Genomic DNA, 17,123 nt, shown 5'->3' on the forward strand with positions numbered 1-17,123 from the left:
GGCAGAGAGACTGAGCTAGTAAAGATATGCAGCAGGTAAGGGTGATAAAGGATAATGAGAGAAATGTACTCACAAGCGAGGAGAGTGTGTTCTGTAGATGAAAAGAGTACTTTGAGGGGCTGATGAATGAAGAGAATGAGATAGAGAGAAGGTTGGATGATGTGCGGATAGTGAATTATGAAGTGCAGTTGATTAGCAAGGAGGAAGTAAGGATAGCTATGAAGAGGATGAAGAACGGAAAGGCTGTTGGTCCAGATGACATACCTGTGGAAGCATGGAGGAGTTTAGGTGAAATGGCAGTGGAGTTTTTAACTAGATTGTTTAATGAAATCTTGGAAAGTGAGAGGATGCCTGAGGAATGGAGAAAAAGTGTTTTGGTACTGATTTTTAAAAATAAGGGTGATGTGCAGAGCTGTAGTAACTACAGAGGGATTAAATTGATCAGTCACAGCATGAAGTTATGGGAAAGAGTAGTGGAAGCTAGGTTAAGAAGAGAGGTGATGATTAGTGATCAGCAGTATGGTTTCATGCCAGGAAAGAGCACTACAGATGTGATGATTGCTTTGAGAGTGTTGATGGAGAAGTACAGAGAATGTCAGAAGGAGTTGCATTGTATCTTTGCGGATTTAGAGAAAGCATACGACAGGGTGCCTAGAGAGGAGTTGTGGTATTGTATGAGGAAGTCGGGAGTGTCAGAGAAGTATGTAAGAGTGGTACAGGATATGTACGAGGGTAGTGTGACAGAGGTGAGGTCTGCGGTGGGAGTGATGGATGCGTTTAAGGTGGAAATGGGATTACATCAACGTTCAGCTCTGATCCCTTTCTTATTTGTAATGGTGATGGACAGATTGACAGATGAGATCAGACAGGAGTCCCCGTGGACTAGGATGTTTGCAGATAACATTGTGATTTGTAGTGAGAGTAGGGAACAGGTGGAGGAGACCCTGGAGAGGTGGAGATATGCTCTAGAGAGAAGAGGAATGAAGGTCAGCAGGACTAAGACAGAATATATGTGTGTGAATGAGAGGGAGGATAAAGGAATGGTGAGGATGCAGGGAGTAGAGGTGGTGGAAATGGATGAGTTTAAATACTTGGTATCAACAGTTCAGAGTAATGATGAGTGTGAAGAGAGGTGAAGAAGAGAGTACAGGCAGGATGGAATGGGTGGAGAAGAGTGTCAGGAGTGATTTCTGACAGATGAGTACCAGTAAGAGTGAAAGGGAAGGTCTACAAGAGAGTAGTGAGACCAGCTATGTTATATGGGTTGGAGATAGTGGCATTGACAAAAAGGCAGGAGTCTGAGCTTGACTTGGCAGAGCTGAAGATGTTAAGATTTGCACTGGGTGTGACGAGGATGGACAGGATTAGGAATAAGTATATTAGAGGGTCAGCCCAGGTTGGAAGGTTTGGAGACAAAGCCAGAGAGGCAAGATTACATTGGTTTGGACATGTGCTGAGGAGGGATGCAGAGTATATTGAGAAAAAGACGCTAAAGATGAAGCTGCCAGGTAACAGGAAAAGAGGAAGGCATAAGATAAGGTTTATGGATGTGGTGAGAGAGGACATGCAGGTGGTTGGTGTGACATAGCAAGATGCAGAGGAAAGGAAGAAATGGAAACAGTTGATCAGCTGTGGTGACCCCTGATGGGAGCAGCCAAAAGAAGAAGAATAAGAAGAATGTCCTCTTTTTTTAAGCAGTGCCAGACTGAAAGCACTTCTGACAAAGCAAATTAAAACTGAGGAAATCCAAAGGTGTTACTGCTCAGTGTTAAGAGTCTAAATAAAAAACTCCACTCCCTAGAAGCTCTCCTCACCATAGAGAATGTTGATATATGTGTGGTCACTGAGACATTGTTTAAATCAAAGGAGTGCACACTAAAATACAGACACAGAGATTCCTGGATTTTGTAAACACAAACTTCCCAGATCAGAATGTCAGTACACCAACCAGGGGTACAGTCACACTGGATCTGGTCCTCATTAACACAGGACAGTGCTGCCCACCCCCTAGTGTAATGTCTTCTCTACTAAGATCATACCACAGAATGGTCTTCTCTGAAGCAAAGATAAAACAGTGAACCATAGCTAACCCTATAATATTCAGGAAGTAGTCTAAGGCTAACTTCAACTATTAACTGATAACTTTGCAAAATTTCAAGCCCCCATAAACTCTGAGTACACTCTTGCCTGTAAGGAACTTTACATAGAAATCTTATACAAGCATGTTAATAGCTGCATAGAGGCAGCTGTATCTATTAGGAAGGCATACAGAAGTAACTCAAAAAATAAGCCACACTGGTGAAATCACATAAATAGACTATATAACAGAAGGAAGAAAATCATGTCAAAAATTAGGAGGTGCAGAACCCAGCAGGAAAAAAGCACTCTCATCAAACTAAACAAACAACTCAGAGGACAAATAAAGTCTACAAAAGCCAAATCTGAGGCAAATTTCACCTCCCAGACCAAGAACAACAACAAGGCATTCTTTAGCTATGTCCTCAACCTCAAATGCAATGCACAATTGTGTGCAGAGCTCATTGTTATTGGAGCCACCTATACTAAGCCAGAAGACATATCAAACCTACTGTCCAACAAATTCAGGTCCAACTTTACGTCTCTCTCACCTCATCCTTCTTTCAGGAAATACTATCAAATGTAACTCTCCCTGCTATCACCAGGGAAAAAGGTCCTTAATGCTCTCTCTAAAGCCAAGAACACTGCATGAACAGGCTCATACAATATCTCAGGATGCCTTCTAAATAGCATGAAACATGACCTGTCATACCCTCTGGAAATGCTGTTTAACTGTAGCCTCCAAGCAGGCTTCATGTCTTATGAATGGAGAACAGCAACAGTCATCAATCTGCACAATGATGGGCCATCTACAGACCCTGGAAACTACAGACCCATAAGTCTCACTAGTCTCATATGCAAAGCCATGGAAAGAATTATCATGGGAATGATCAATAATGACACAGAAAACCTCCAGACACTAAACCTAACCCAGTTTGTTTTTGTCAAGGTCAGGTCATGCCGTCACAACCTAGTAGACTTCTTTGAGAAGGTCACGAAAACAATGGAGGAGGGCAAAATTGTCCACACTGCCTACCTTGACCTGGCCAAGGAATTTGATGCAGTACAACACTTGGGCATTGACAAACTCAAGAGGTTGGACACAGACCCATATGTTACCTGGTGTATAACCAGCTGACTCCCAGACAGTACCCAGGAAGTTAGATTTGGGGAGTCCACCTCTACAAATAGGCCTGTCACAAGCAGAATCCTTCAGGGATTGGTCCTGGGACTGCTCCTTTTTGGCATTTACAGTACTTCTCTGAAGTCAAGGCCAATGTCAATGGCCTCTGGGTGACTAAATTTACAAATAATTATAAATTAGGGACTATCATTGAATCCCCCACTGACACAAATGTTCTCCAAGAAGGGCTGACATAGACAAATAACTGGTGTCAGAACCATGCACTAAAACTAAATGACAAGGAATGCATAATAGTATTCAAGAAAGTCATCCACTGCTGGTTCACTATCATATTGACAACACACTCTCAAATAGTTAACAAAGTAGTCAGGAATTTGGGGACACACATTGACAGTAATCTAGCCTTTGATCATCATGTGTCAACAGTAGTGAGGAAATCATTCTATGCTGTGCAACTTATAAACAAAGGTATGGCATCTAGGTCCAAGGAAGTCATTGTTCCACTGTATTCAGCATTTACCACACCTATCATTGAGTACAATGCCCCCTTTGTTATGTACCTAACCAAGCAAATCAAACAAATGGACCATCCAGAGATTCCTCACTAAAAGAATACAGGGTGTAAGTAACATATCCTATGCAGACTGCCTCAAGGCCCTATCCCTGTATTCTGCCTTCTACATGCTATTGAGGGGAGATCTATGCCTGGCATACAAGGCGTTGACAGACCCCACTCTGATGGACCGCCTGCATATCTGCAACAGAACCAGAATTACCCTTTGTAAAGAAATAAACCTTGCCTGTGATATAAATATATCCTGTTGGAGATACATGTATGTATCCCAGAGACTACCCTTCTCTGATAAAGGCCCTCCATCCATGTGAAGCAGAGTTCCTCCCTAATCAAGTTCAAGTGTAACTTGGACAATTGGATTAGGGACAGGAAATTCATCCCTGGTTTGAACCTATGCCCCTAATGGACACAGGCACCTGTAAATGGTTCACATCCCAAACTTCTGTTTACACTTATTGAGGGTTCCAGAACTTGTCACAGATTTGTGATACATGGCTAGGCTTAAAAAGGCCTTTGTGGTTGTTAGCCTAGTAAACACCTATGAACCTATAGTATTAGGAAAAGTGATAATGATGGCTAAATGCTGCTAGTATTACAGAGCAGTGAATTCAATGACAGCTTAAGATAAGCATGATTTAAAAGTATGCATTGCTAACCTTTGTATCATTAAATGGTACATCAGAAATGAAAATCTCAGTATTTAACATTAAATACACAGTGGAAGTACCCCACCAATGTACCACTAGCAGAGTTATAAAATTTGACTCTACTGCATGAGAAGGCAAGATCTGCACACAGTGTTTGCACTTTTTGTGGAGTTACAGCTGTTACTTAAATTCTTGAACACACTATGACAAGGAAATGTGTTGGCATCAGTTGATTGCATAGACATACAGACATGAATATTAAGCATATAGAATTAATATTCTTTGCCCTTATGCTGAAGAATGCACCTGAGTACATTTAACAGGTTAAATGTGTTGGTGTGGCTATTATGATGAAATTGTCTTCTCGTCTAACAAACTCTTTCAGTTTTTATATTTGCATATAGTATAGACTTATTATTTCATTATGATTTTTATAATATTGTTTGTGTTTGTCATTGGACAAAGAATCAGCTAGTAAAGGTTGCATACTCAGATTACAGCATCATGCATTATGCAGTTTGTATCTGTCACTGTGTCATATTTGGTATAAACTCTATTGACATTTACTTGAATACATACAATAGAGAGATTTCCTGCACACCTGAGATGTCAGTTTTGTACTTTTGCCATGGTATAGGCATGTTTTCTCATATAAATAAACGTTAACTTTAGATGGATATTACATGACAAATGCGTAACAAATACAGAAATAATAGAGTATAGACAATACTTTGAAATCTAATTCTCTCTCTCTCTCTTTGTCTTTTTCCTTAGAATATACAAGTGATAGAGAAAAAAATAACCTATTTGACACATTACATTATTTTGATGGGCTATGAGAAATACAATCACTTAAGCGTAATAATCAAATGAAGTTTGCTACATAAGAAGTGTTTGCAAAAAAAAAAAAAAAAAAAAATTGGTCTCTTCAATCTGAAGAATCATGTAGTGAACATGAATAGTTAGTCACAGTAATGAGACCCTTGGAAGGCAGCATCTCCCATGATGTACACATACACTATTATGAGGAGGAACAGAACAATTGATGGGTCCATATGCAAAGATTCAAAAATAATCCCACCACCAGTGGTAAGGACCGTGGCCAAAAGGGGCTCTTTCTGCAATTGTGGAAAATGTAGTTCAGAGACATATTAGCCATAATGAAGAAAAACCTCATTATTGGCTAATTTGCATGTTTCTGAATCAAATGCTTACCATGCAACACACACACACACACACACAGCACAACACACCAGCACACACACACACACACACACACACACGCACGCATTCATACATGCACACACACACACACACACACACACACACACACACACACACACACACACACACCACACACACACACACACACACACACACACACACACACACACTACGCACCACCACCACGCACACACACACACGCACGGCACTGCCTACACGACACACTGCGCTGCGCGCACACTGCACCACACACACACACAGACACACACACACACACACACACACACACACACACACACACACACACACAGATACTACTTACCTGTTCCTGCTACTTACCTGTTCCTGCCTTTTCCTATCCTTTTTTTTTTGCCCGTCATAAATCACAGGTACCGTAACACATAAGTGGGCCAATAAGCCCACACTAGAACTACATCCTAATGTTAGACCTTTTGTTTGTCTAACTTTTAAGTGTTTCAAAGTAATATTTAACATTTTTCCCTTGATTCTTCCAACTAGTGTTCCACCTAGCTCAGTCAAAACATCTCCCACATGGCCATTGAATTATTGTCCTCCCCTTCAAGCGTACACCACACCTTGCCTCAGCTCTCTCTTGTTCCTTGATGTTGCCCTAGCCTTGCTTCTTGTAACTCATGGAGTATTATAGTCAGCTAATAATGCCAGATATTAAAACTTTTGGACTTCTTATACTTCAAACAAGATGAACAGCAATGGAAGCTCACCTCAGTTAGTGCAGAAGACCAAGGTTATGAGTTGTAAATGAGCTGCTGCCTGTACTAAAGGGTACAGGGCTTTAAACTTTATTCCTGATTTTACTCAAACCTTTCTTTTAGTCACTTAACATAATTTTTAGGAAGGATACCTAGAGTCTAGTGGTAGTGCAGAGAAAACAGGATTTAAAGCTTTTTCCCTGTTCATTTTAATCACTGGTGTCTAGTGCTCTCCCATGTCCCTATAGCTATTGTGTTGCAAACTGTTGTTATATTAACTTTTTAAGAGACTCCAAGGGGATATTTAAAGAGTATCATTGGTGTCTAGTATTCACTCACTCATGCATCTTTCCTGCTGCAATGACTTAGACTATGTTTGGGGCCTAGAACCCCCCACCCCCATATTGTAAGATTTTCATGTTAGTCTAGGGTAGTTTGAAGGTATGACAGCCTACCACTTCACAAACATTCATTCACACTCACACAGACATGCACACTTGCACACACAATCCTCCCATCAAATCATACTCATGAACCTACTTCCAGTTCAGTCATACTCACACATATACATCTTCCCTACCTATTATTTAACTAACCCTTCTACTGTGATGACCTAAGCAGACACAGAATCACACACACAAGCATGCATGTGTATGCACACACACACACACACACACACACACACACACACACACACACACACACACACACACACACACACACACACACACACACACACACACACACACAAGAACTTCACTGCTACCTGTGTGCTAAACTCCATGACACTTAACTCTAACAAGACTTTATCCATTACAGTAATGGGAGAATCAAACATTTAACCATGTTCATTAATGTGGCTGTTGAGCTATGTTCCAATTTTCCTTCCTGAAAGGCACAATACTTTGGCAAGACTGTTGCACTGGGATTGTGGAAATGTTGCTCATTTATGCAGATCATGGCAACATAACTAATCTAGACCTTACTCTTTTGGGTTTGTGAAGGGCAGGGCCTGTCTTCTGAATCAAGTAAACTGTTTTGGAAAGATTACAAAGGCTGTGGATGGCAGTCACCCTATCATGCTGCTTATTTTCTCTTGGTCAAGGCTTTTGATACTATCCCCCATGCTGGCATTATTGAAAAGTTAGACAAACCTAATGTAAACCCCCATATTGTCCTCTAGATTGCAAACTGACTATCCAACAACTCTCAAGTGGTGAAAGTTGCTTCTACCCACTCTGGATGTAAAATTGTAACTGTTAGGGTGCCATGGGGATGAGTGTATGCCTTCTCCAGTTTGACATTTATTTTGCAGACATGCAGGCCAATATCCCTGAAGTGTGATTGAGCAGGTTTCATGATAACTGCAAGCTAGAAATTGTTATCCACTGCATCCACCGATACAAGCAGTTTCAAAAAGAGCTGAAAAGTGCACATACACAGTGTAGTGAAAATGGTATCAGGCTAGTTGTAAAAAGCGGAGCAGAGTAACACTTTGCAACAAAGCTTTTCCCAAAACATATGCTATAAGTGGTACTCCTTTTCAAACAAATAAGGTAAGATACCTGAGTACTAATGTGGACAATTCATTGTCATTCAGTCATCATGTTTCCAACATAGCCAGGAAATCCTTCTATGTGGCCCAATTATTTTTAAGGGGAATATCTTATGATGCAAAGAAGTAATTTTACACTGTACTGTTTCCTTATAAGACCCATCACTGAATACAGTTCCACCTTTGGCAAGTACAGATCCAAACATATTGCTAAACTGGAACAGCCCAATAATTTTTAACCAAAAATTAAAAAATGAAAGGCCTTAAGTCCTTCGACTATCCCAGTAGATTAGCACAGCTCACCTCTCCTTAAATGCAGTAGCCTACCAGCTGCTCCAACATGACCTGTGCCATGCTTTTTGAGACATGATAGAACCACTCATGTTTGACCTCCTATTTTTTTCATAAAATCAGTGCCTCCTCAAACACCTATACTAAAGACCTAAATTTACACCCACAAATAAAGAAGACTTATTGAAGGAAGAGGTTCCTAATTCAATATATTCCACTTTATGGAAGAAGTTACCATTACAATACTGCTTTGCCTGCCTTGGAGGCTAGCCTTGATGATTTAATGGGTAGGTATAATTTTACACCAGGGTTATCATGTATAACCTTGCTTGACTTTGGAGGTGGATATTATTGAGTACTTGTAAAAAGAAGCAAGGACATTGTCTGTTTATAAATGTATATGGCTAGACCTACTTTGGTCCCTGTGATCACTTGCCCAGTACTGTTCCTATGTATCTGTGATCCAAGTAAACTCTGTGGAAAGTGATGGCAATCTTCATAGGGTCACTACAGTTGTCAGATATGAATCAATAGTAATGGATGGATGGCTCCCTGTCAAAGTGTTGGCAACAGAATGAAAAGAAAAAAATATGGAGTATGCAAATCTTAAACACCACTCTTCTTTAAAATTATGTGTGGGGGACAAATCCTCCACACCCCCCTCAAACTTATATATGCTAACTCAGAGATGTCCATACCACAGGGAAAAGAGAATATTCCAGGAAATGTCCATCTCAGCCTTGGTATATGTAAGTCTATTTTTGAAGCCATTCAGTCTCTGTGCTTCAAGAATCACTATGGCAGATTACAACATTTCAAATGGTTACCTGAGTGGCTACATTCCATACACTGTTTATTCCTTTCTTATGTGATAGTCCTCTTTTTTTTGCCTATTCACTGTTCTTGTCTTCTGATTATCTTGCTTTCCATTTTTTTTTCCACTTCAGTTATTTCTGTCCATCTTATATGGCTATATAATATTTGATCCCAGGTAAACAGGTTCATAGTTCTAATTAGCTAATTACCCTGGAGCCTTTAAAGGCCTAGTCATGCATCTCAAATGTAACCCACAAGGTATTGTGCCTTAGAGGTTATTTTAAGGGGTAAATGTTACTTAGAGCATGACTTAAAGGCTATCTCTGTCCATCAGAGACTTGGGTGTCAGACCAGGGGTGAATTTCTGATTTCCCATTTAATGGTCCAGGTTGCAGTTGAATAAAGTTTGGGAAGGGCTCTGTTTCACATGGATGGGAAGCCTATTATAGAGAATGGAGATTCTTTGAAATATGTATCTGTCCTTCCAACATGTTCTATTTAAGTTGTAAGCAAAGCTCAAATCCTTACATCTAGTAGATCTCGTGATCTTCATTTTACGGATATGCAAAAGATCCATCAGATCGGAATTCAAGGATGTCTTGTATGGCAGGCATAAATTGCCTTTCAGCTGTTTGTAGGAAACATAATATAGAGTTAAGGCTTTGAGGTAATCTGCAAAGAACATTGTGTTTATGCCTTGAATTCTTTACTGTGAGGATGTCTGTGGACTTTCCAGTTATTGCATGTGCCTGGTCAAGTACACACAGAAAGGGCATTATACTCAGTGAAGGGTCTGATAATGGCTGAGTGCAGTGGCATGATGAACTTTCTGGACCTAGATGCCATGTCCTTATTTTTAAGTTGAGTGACATAGAATGATTTTCTTACAACATCAGACACACGGTCAAAAGCCAGGTTACTGACTACATGAATCCCCAAATCCCTGACTATGTTTACTTTTAAGGGTGTTTTTTCAATGAGCTTTGAGCTAGTTTCCTTAGTTGTTTGGCTTTCCAAAAGGTGGTTAACTTACCAAAAGGTACTATTATGCACTTCTTAGGACTGAGTTTTAAACTTTTAGCACCGGTTTGTGTTATAGATTCCTGTAAAATTATAGTATTTTGGAGGATTTCTATGATTGCTCCTAGCTTGTAATGATCTGCAGACTTGGTAAGCTAGAGGCCCTTGACATTGGCTTTGACATCTAAAAAATAAATGCCAAAGAGGACAGATCCAGCACAGAGCCCTCAGTGATGCCACTGGTGTTTAGACTCTTTTTGAAGCTGGTCTCTCCAATCCAAACTTCCACAGTCCTATCTGTGAGTCAGCTGGCTATCCAGTGAGTTGCATAAGGTTTATGCCTAATTCCATGAGTTCGTTTACAAAATCTGAGTAAGGTATTGTATCAACTGCCTTAGTTAGATCAAGGCAGGCAGCAAGCTCCATTTTGCCCTCATCCATTACCTGGGTGACCTTCTCAATGAAGTCTCACAGGTTCAGTAGACATGACCATCCTTTGACAAAAACAAATTGGATTGGGTCCAGTGTCTGAAGGTTTCTTGCATCATTGTTAATCACTGCCATGATAATTATTTCCATGTTTTGCATATGAGACTAGTCAGACTAATGGCTCTGTAGTTCCCAGAATCCATTGATGGGCTGCCCTTGTGTAGAGGGATAACGGTTCCAGTCTTCCATTCACATGGTACAAAACCTTTGCATAAGTTTTGGTTGAATAGCAACACCAGTGGCCCTGATAGATCATATTTCAGGCTGTTTAAAAGGCAACATTGGTTCTTATCAGGGCCAATCAAAGCTGTATTCTTGCCCTTAGAGAGAGCATCTAAACCCCAAATTATGTTAGATGTTATCTCCTTGGAAGCAGCCTGGAGGTGCGATGGGAGTAAAGTTGTAACTGAAATTATAAGCCTGAGGATTTGCTATATCTCCCTATTCTGTGAATATAGCTCCATTTAACAACAGCCCAGCACACTACTGTGTGCTGCTATTGAGGTTTCAGACATAGCTAAAGATGGCCTTATGGTTGTCCTTGGCCCGGGATGCTATTTTTTGCCTCAAAATTTCCTTTACTCAAATTAATTAGTTCTCTTAGTTGTCTATTCAATTTGATGAGAGAGTTGTTGCCTTTCTTGGTGTTACACATCTTAATTTTAACTTCGACTTTTTTTCTTTTGTTGTGCAACCTGTTTATTTTTAGATTCCATCAGTGTAGGTTTTTTTTTTTTTTAATTAGTTTTGAACTTAATTCTGGCAGGCAGAGTAACCTCTCTCCCATTACTGACATGATTGTACAAAACTTCTGAGAATAACTCTGCATAGACTGTTGTGTTACTGAGTTTGTAGGAGCGTGAACTTTTGACAGATTATTAATTAATAAAAGGTAGTTTGTCTTACAGTAGTGTCTAACAGTTATAGGGTTTGCTGGGGTTACAGAACTGATTCTTATTTCAAAGAAGCCTGCTTTGCGGCCTGACATTATCAGGAAGAACATAACACTGGGGGGGGGGGGCAGCATTCTCCTACATTTGTGCATACCAAATCCAATATGTTTGTACCTTTAGTAGGTTTATGTACTAACTGCTCCAAGGTGTTTGTGTTTATAAAATCTAGAATCTCTGTACCTGCGAATTTGGAGTTGTGTAGGATTCCCAGTTTACAGAAGGATAATTAAAGTCCCCCATGATTATGGTATTGGAGTGAATGTTGAGCGTCTCCAACAGGTCTAAGTATGAGCTATGGGTTTCATGGGTCATACAGGGTGACATATGGCTTGCTGAGAAATGGCATGCTATAGCACTTTGACTATGGTAATCTGGACATAGAGGACCTCTAGTGCATCATCCTGTTTAAGCAACCTAAATATATGCTTGTTATTAATGTAGATCAATATGCCTTCACCTTTAATCCCTGTCTGTGCAATTGCTGGTCTAAATGTGTGGAAGGTACTGAAGTCCTGAACTGCTGGGGTATTGAGTGTGTCTTTAAACTATGTCTAGGTAACTGCACAGATGTCCACATTCTCCAAGTTGAGGAGAGATTGGATGGAGTGCAGCTTCTTTTTAAAACTATTGACATTGAACAGTAATACCTTTAGATTTCCTTGGATAGATTTTGTTATGTTGGAAGGTTTGTCACTTTGGCATTACCTAAAAAAGAATCTATCAGGGAAGACAATGTTTTAACCAATATTTGATAGCTTAGAAGGGACAGGTTCAACCCAGCCTTAGCAAAGCAAAGTGGTTTGTTAACCATGTCCTCCCACTTTGGCAAATATTGTATCTCCTAGAATCTCCTAGAATGACACCAAAACTAAACCAATTATTAAAGTATATAAAGTCAATCATCTTCTGTTCATATTGTGACATCATCCTCATAGAATTCTTGTCAATGTTAGGCACAAACCAGCTTGTGACACATAGTCTGAGAGCTTCATTTACACCAGCATGGGGTATGTCTGAATGATAGTGGTACCTGTGATACAGTGACTTGAGTGCATTCATAACTTGGCGTTTGCTGGCCTGGGATAGGCAAATGACCATTATTTTCTCCGTGTTCAGCTGGGTGGGTGGAGCATCAGTATGTCGTACAGTGGAGTCTCCTGTGACTAGAGTCCTGGGTAGTGTATTGACTTGCCTTTTGGACTTGGTAGTAAAGACATTAGTGGGTGTGACTTATGTGCATATCAGGAGTTGTTTCTGTTGAGTGCTTTTGGGTTTGTTGAAGATCATTTTTGCTGGTGAAATGCCTGGGAGTTCTTTGAAGTTTGGGAAGACTGCCTTTAAGTGCCTCAGCATAAGGAGGTCTCTGTGTGTGGTGTGCATACTATGTGTTTTGGGGGTAGTATGTGTTTCTGACAACTAAATTGTTATTGTGTTTATACACAAGAGTTTTTCCTCCAGAGGCATTGTTTATATACATCTCTTGCATGCCATATTTGTTTCTTTGAGAATTTGTCTGTCAGTGAATATTAGATAATTGTTACATTGTCTCAATATACCCATATCCACCCAACTGGCTGCAGAGATATTGGGAAAGTACATTCCATGATCTCAGGTCCTTTATTGGGTGAGCTACAAGGGTGGAGTATATTAGTGGTTAATAATGGGTTGACTAAAGGTGCATTTGGACTAGAGACTACTATAGGCTGTATAATACTAAATTCAATGGGCAGTGTTCAACACACAAACTAGCTGATCTATGCTACTTGATGCACAAAGTAGCTGCTCTATACTCACTGAGTTACTGGTACAGTCTAAGAGGTGATTTTATAGAGAAAATTTGGTTTCTAGGTTTATTACATTTGCATTTCTTATTATCCAAGATTCCCTCTTCCATCTTTCCTGACCTATATTCATTTTTTGTACCCTTGATGTTGACTGAGGTTTTGCTGCCTGGTATTCTCTTCACCTCTCCACTTCATTTATTTCCTCTGGTGCCCCTTCACTCAACATCTCCTTTATTTCCCAAAGTCCTCCATTTCTCTTTATCCTTCATCATATTCTGCTGGTTTCTTTTCCATCTCACCACTTTTGTTCCTTTAGCTGACTGTTCATTTCTACCTCTTCCTGCTTATAATGTTACTACAGATTTGCTTCCCTTCCTTAACACAGACCTTCTTTATTCTGTTTTGACCACCCTGGTTATAGTATCCCTAGTATTTGATCTCCCTCTTTTTTACTGCATAATTGTGACATAGTCTTAGTTTTTTCCAGCATCTCTCTGAGCTTGCATCCTTCTAATTTAGTCCTATGTGTGATTTCTTCCTGCACAGCTCCCTCTCTTTATTTTTTGCCAGGTTATAACTGTAATCCTTTTGCTGGCTCTTGCTAGTTCTTTTTAGCTCATTTGACCCTTAGATTTCTGGTCGATTTCCCACCACCTTTACACTGCTTTGCGTTTTCCTGTCTTCTCAGGTATTTGCCTCATTCTAAGCAGCAATCCCCTTTCATTCCCATGCCCATTTTTCCATTCCTCCTATTTATTTTATTGTTGTTTTCTTTTTTTTTTCCTCCAGAAGTCTCATTTACATATTTTAGTTGTATTTTTTATGTTCTTACCTGTACTTGCTTCATTTATTACTCCTTTTCTCTCAGATTAGATAGCACTCTGATATCATTCCTCATGCTAGCATCATAAACAATGTATAGGCTTTAAAAGCGTACATATATGGTAAGATAGACAGCACACCAGCTGAAAGGTAGGACATGTGCAGTGGGAGTTGCAGGCAAGGGACCCCACAGGATTTTTTGCAGTGGGGTGCAAAACCAAAGCCCCCCACTCAGCTCACACCCCCACACAGCCATTCCAGTGTCCCATTATTTAGCTATTTCTCCCCAGTTGCCATAAACACTATTCAAAACTCTCAGTGGGCATACTGTTTTATGTTTTACTTCTACAATGATTACAGATATTTGGATTTAATTTACAAATTTTATTTCAAATATTATAGCGCAAGCACTGATAGACATTTGCTAAACAAAGCAATAGCCTTACAATGAAAACAGACTTAGCATTAAAACTTCTATACCTTTGAAACTCACATTCACTGAAATAGCACTGAAACACACATTCAAAGAAAATGCATCTGGCCAGTGGCAAGTTAAGTTTACATTTGGGGTGTTTTTAAATCATAGGTCTCTTGCACACATTTTTAGGACCATGCAAAAGTTCTTTAATACAATCAGGAAGGTGAACCAATTGTAATGTATAATAATTGAATTATATCCTTTGTATTATACAGCGCCACTGGTTGGAGTGTGTTTTAAATTTATAGTTTTGAACATTTTCCAGTAAGCAATGAAACAAAACATATGAACCAATAATGACACTGTCCAACTCAGAAAATTTCAACCATAAAAGACCACTCAAACTTCTGTCATTACAATCCACCAATATCAGTCAATATGCACAATCTCTGCAGAAGTAAAAGTCATCTGAATAATTCCACATTAAAAATATCTAAAACTAATGAAGAGGTTGTTGCTAGAAACCAACTTTATATTTCAGTGTTTCATCTATAAATTCAGTGCCTGCTTCCCTTGAAGAATAAATTGGCTATGTTACATTAAAAAATGGTAAGCTGCTATATTGCAATAGGGAATGGGTGCCAAGCTGAAAAACAGGTTCATAGTTACTAGGAATTTTATCCAAAGGAGGACATACTCAGGTCTGCAGCACCTCACCCCCTTAAAATACAAATCAACATGCTGTGGGAGTAGAACCTATAGCCCTCTGCATCAAGATGCAGGCATGCTACCTGAAAAGCTACTAACACTGCTTTAAAATTTTGTATGACAATAGTGATACTATTTTCTGAACAAAACAGTTATACATTTTAAGCAGACTTAACATGAGCAGCAGTAAACTTCACTTCCCTTGAAGCTCACAATTCCTTGAAAATGCACTTGAAAATAAATTGCAGCTGCTAATTCTAACTAGGGCATTGCACTCTCTCTCATGCACACACACACACATCTCAACCTCTTAGTGCAAGAAATCTGGACAAAAGCCTAAAATAAATAGTGGCAGATTATAAATATTTCTATTATGAACTTAGAAAATTGCTAGAGTAACAGGATTTGTGTTAGTATCCATTTTTCTAAAGGATATGATGTCTAAAATTGGGTAAGACAGCAATTCAGGTCATGGCCTGCTTCAGGTTCCCAACCATGTCCCAAGACCCACACTCCACATTCCTAAGCACCCTGGAGAATATTAGGGTCCAACCTAACACCCTAATAATGGGCAACTTCAACTACCCCTCCATTAACTGGGAAAGCTACTCACATACCAATACACTTGCCCAACGTTTCCTGGAATTCATTAATTCCAATGCCCTGGACCAGCTCCTTCTTAGCCCCACTAGCGGTAGCAATATCCTTGACCTGGTCATTACCAAAATGGGCAACCGCTACTCTACACCAATAGTCAACTCCTCCCTGGTTAGATCCAACCATAAACTAATCAACTTGGATATCCACATCCCTCCCATCCCTCCTGCAAAGGAAACCACCATGAAAAACTTCTCCAAAGCTATCTTTGGGCTCCTAAAAACAGAGGTGGCTAACGTCACGGCACCCATGCAAATGGAGAATAGTTGCATGACCTCCAAATCATACACCAATGCACTGTACAAACACATCCACATATGCATGGATTTCACCATACCGAATAGAACCAAGATGTCCTCCTCCAAAAAAAGGAAGCCCATCTGGTGGTCCTCTGCCATAAACAAACTCGACAACAGAAGGAGGAAAGTGATGCAGAATAAGGTGAAGTCCCAAGACTGGAAAAACTCCCTTATCAGCCTCAACAAAAAGTTGTAATCCCTCATCAAGTCCTCCAAAGCTAGCTATGAAAACAGAATTGTAGCAGATAGTAAAGACAACCACAAGGCCTTCTATAGTTATGTAAGGAAACTCCACGGCAATACCCAGATTTGCTCTAAGTTACTGCACAATGGTACTAAGCTAACAGATATTGCCAATATACTGGCAGACAGATCCAGTGCCAACTTTACCCACCCACAGAGGACCAATCACAATACCGTTAGATTGCCAGGCACCCAGTATTACTGCTGCACTGGTTAAAACAGCACTGTCCAAGGTCAAGAATACAGCTTCTATGGGAACTGACAATATCCCTGGCTGTGCTCTACATGAACTACAGAGTGAACTGGCCCCTCGCCTGTGTGCCCTGTTCAATCACAGCCTCACCTCAGGCTTTGTCCCTACCGAATGGCACACTGCTACAGTCATCCCTCTCCACAAAGGAGGAGTCACTACAGACCCATGGAACTATCGCCCCATTAGCCTGATGAGTCTGATATGCAAAGCTATGGAACACATCATCATGGAAATAATAAACAAGGATATAAGGAATCTACAAACTCTGGATCCCACACAGTTTGGTTTTGTGAAGGGTAGATCATGCCTGCTCAACTCGGTCAACTTCTTTGAGTAAGTAACCAGAGCTGTGCATGAAGGCAAGGTGGTTCTTACAGCCTATCTTGATTTGGCCAAGGCCTTTGATACCATTCCTCACT

This window comes from Protopterus annectens, chromosome 2.part0 (assembly GCF_019279795.1).
Source record: "Protopterus annectens isolate FY-2018-M chromosome 2.part0, PAN1.0, whole genome shotgun sequence".
In the NCBI taxonomy this organism is placed as follows: Eukaryota; Metazoa; Chordata; order Ceratodontiformes; family Protopteridae; genus Protopterus; species Protopterus annectens.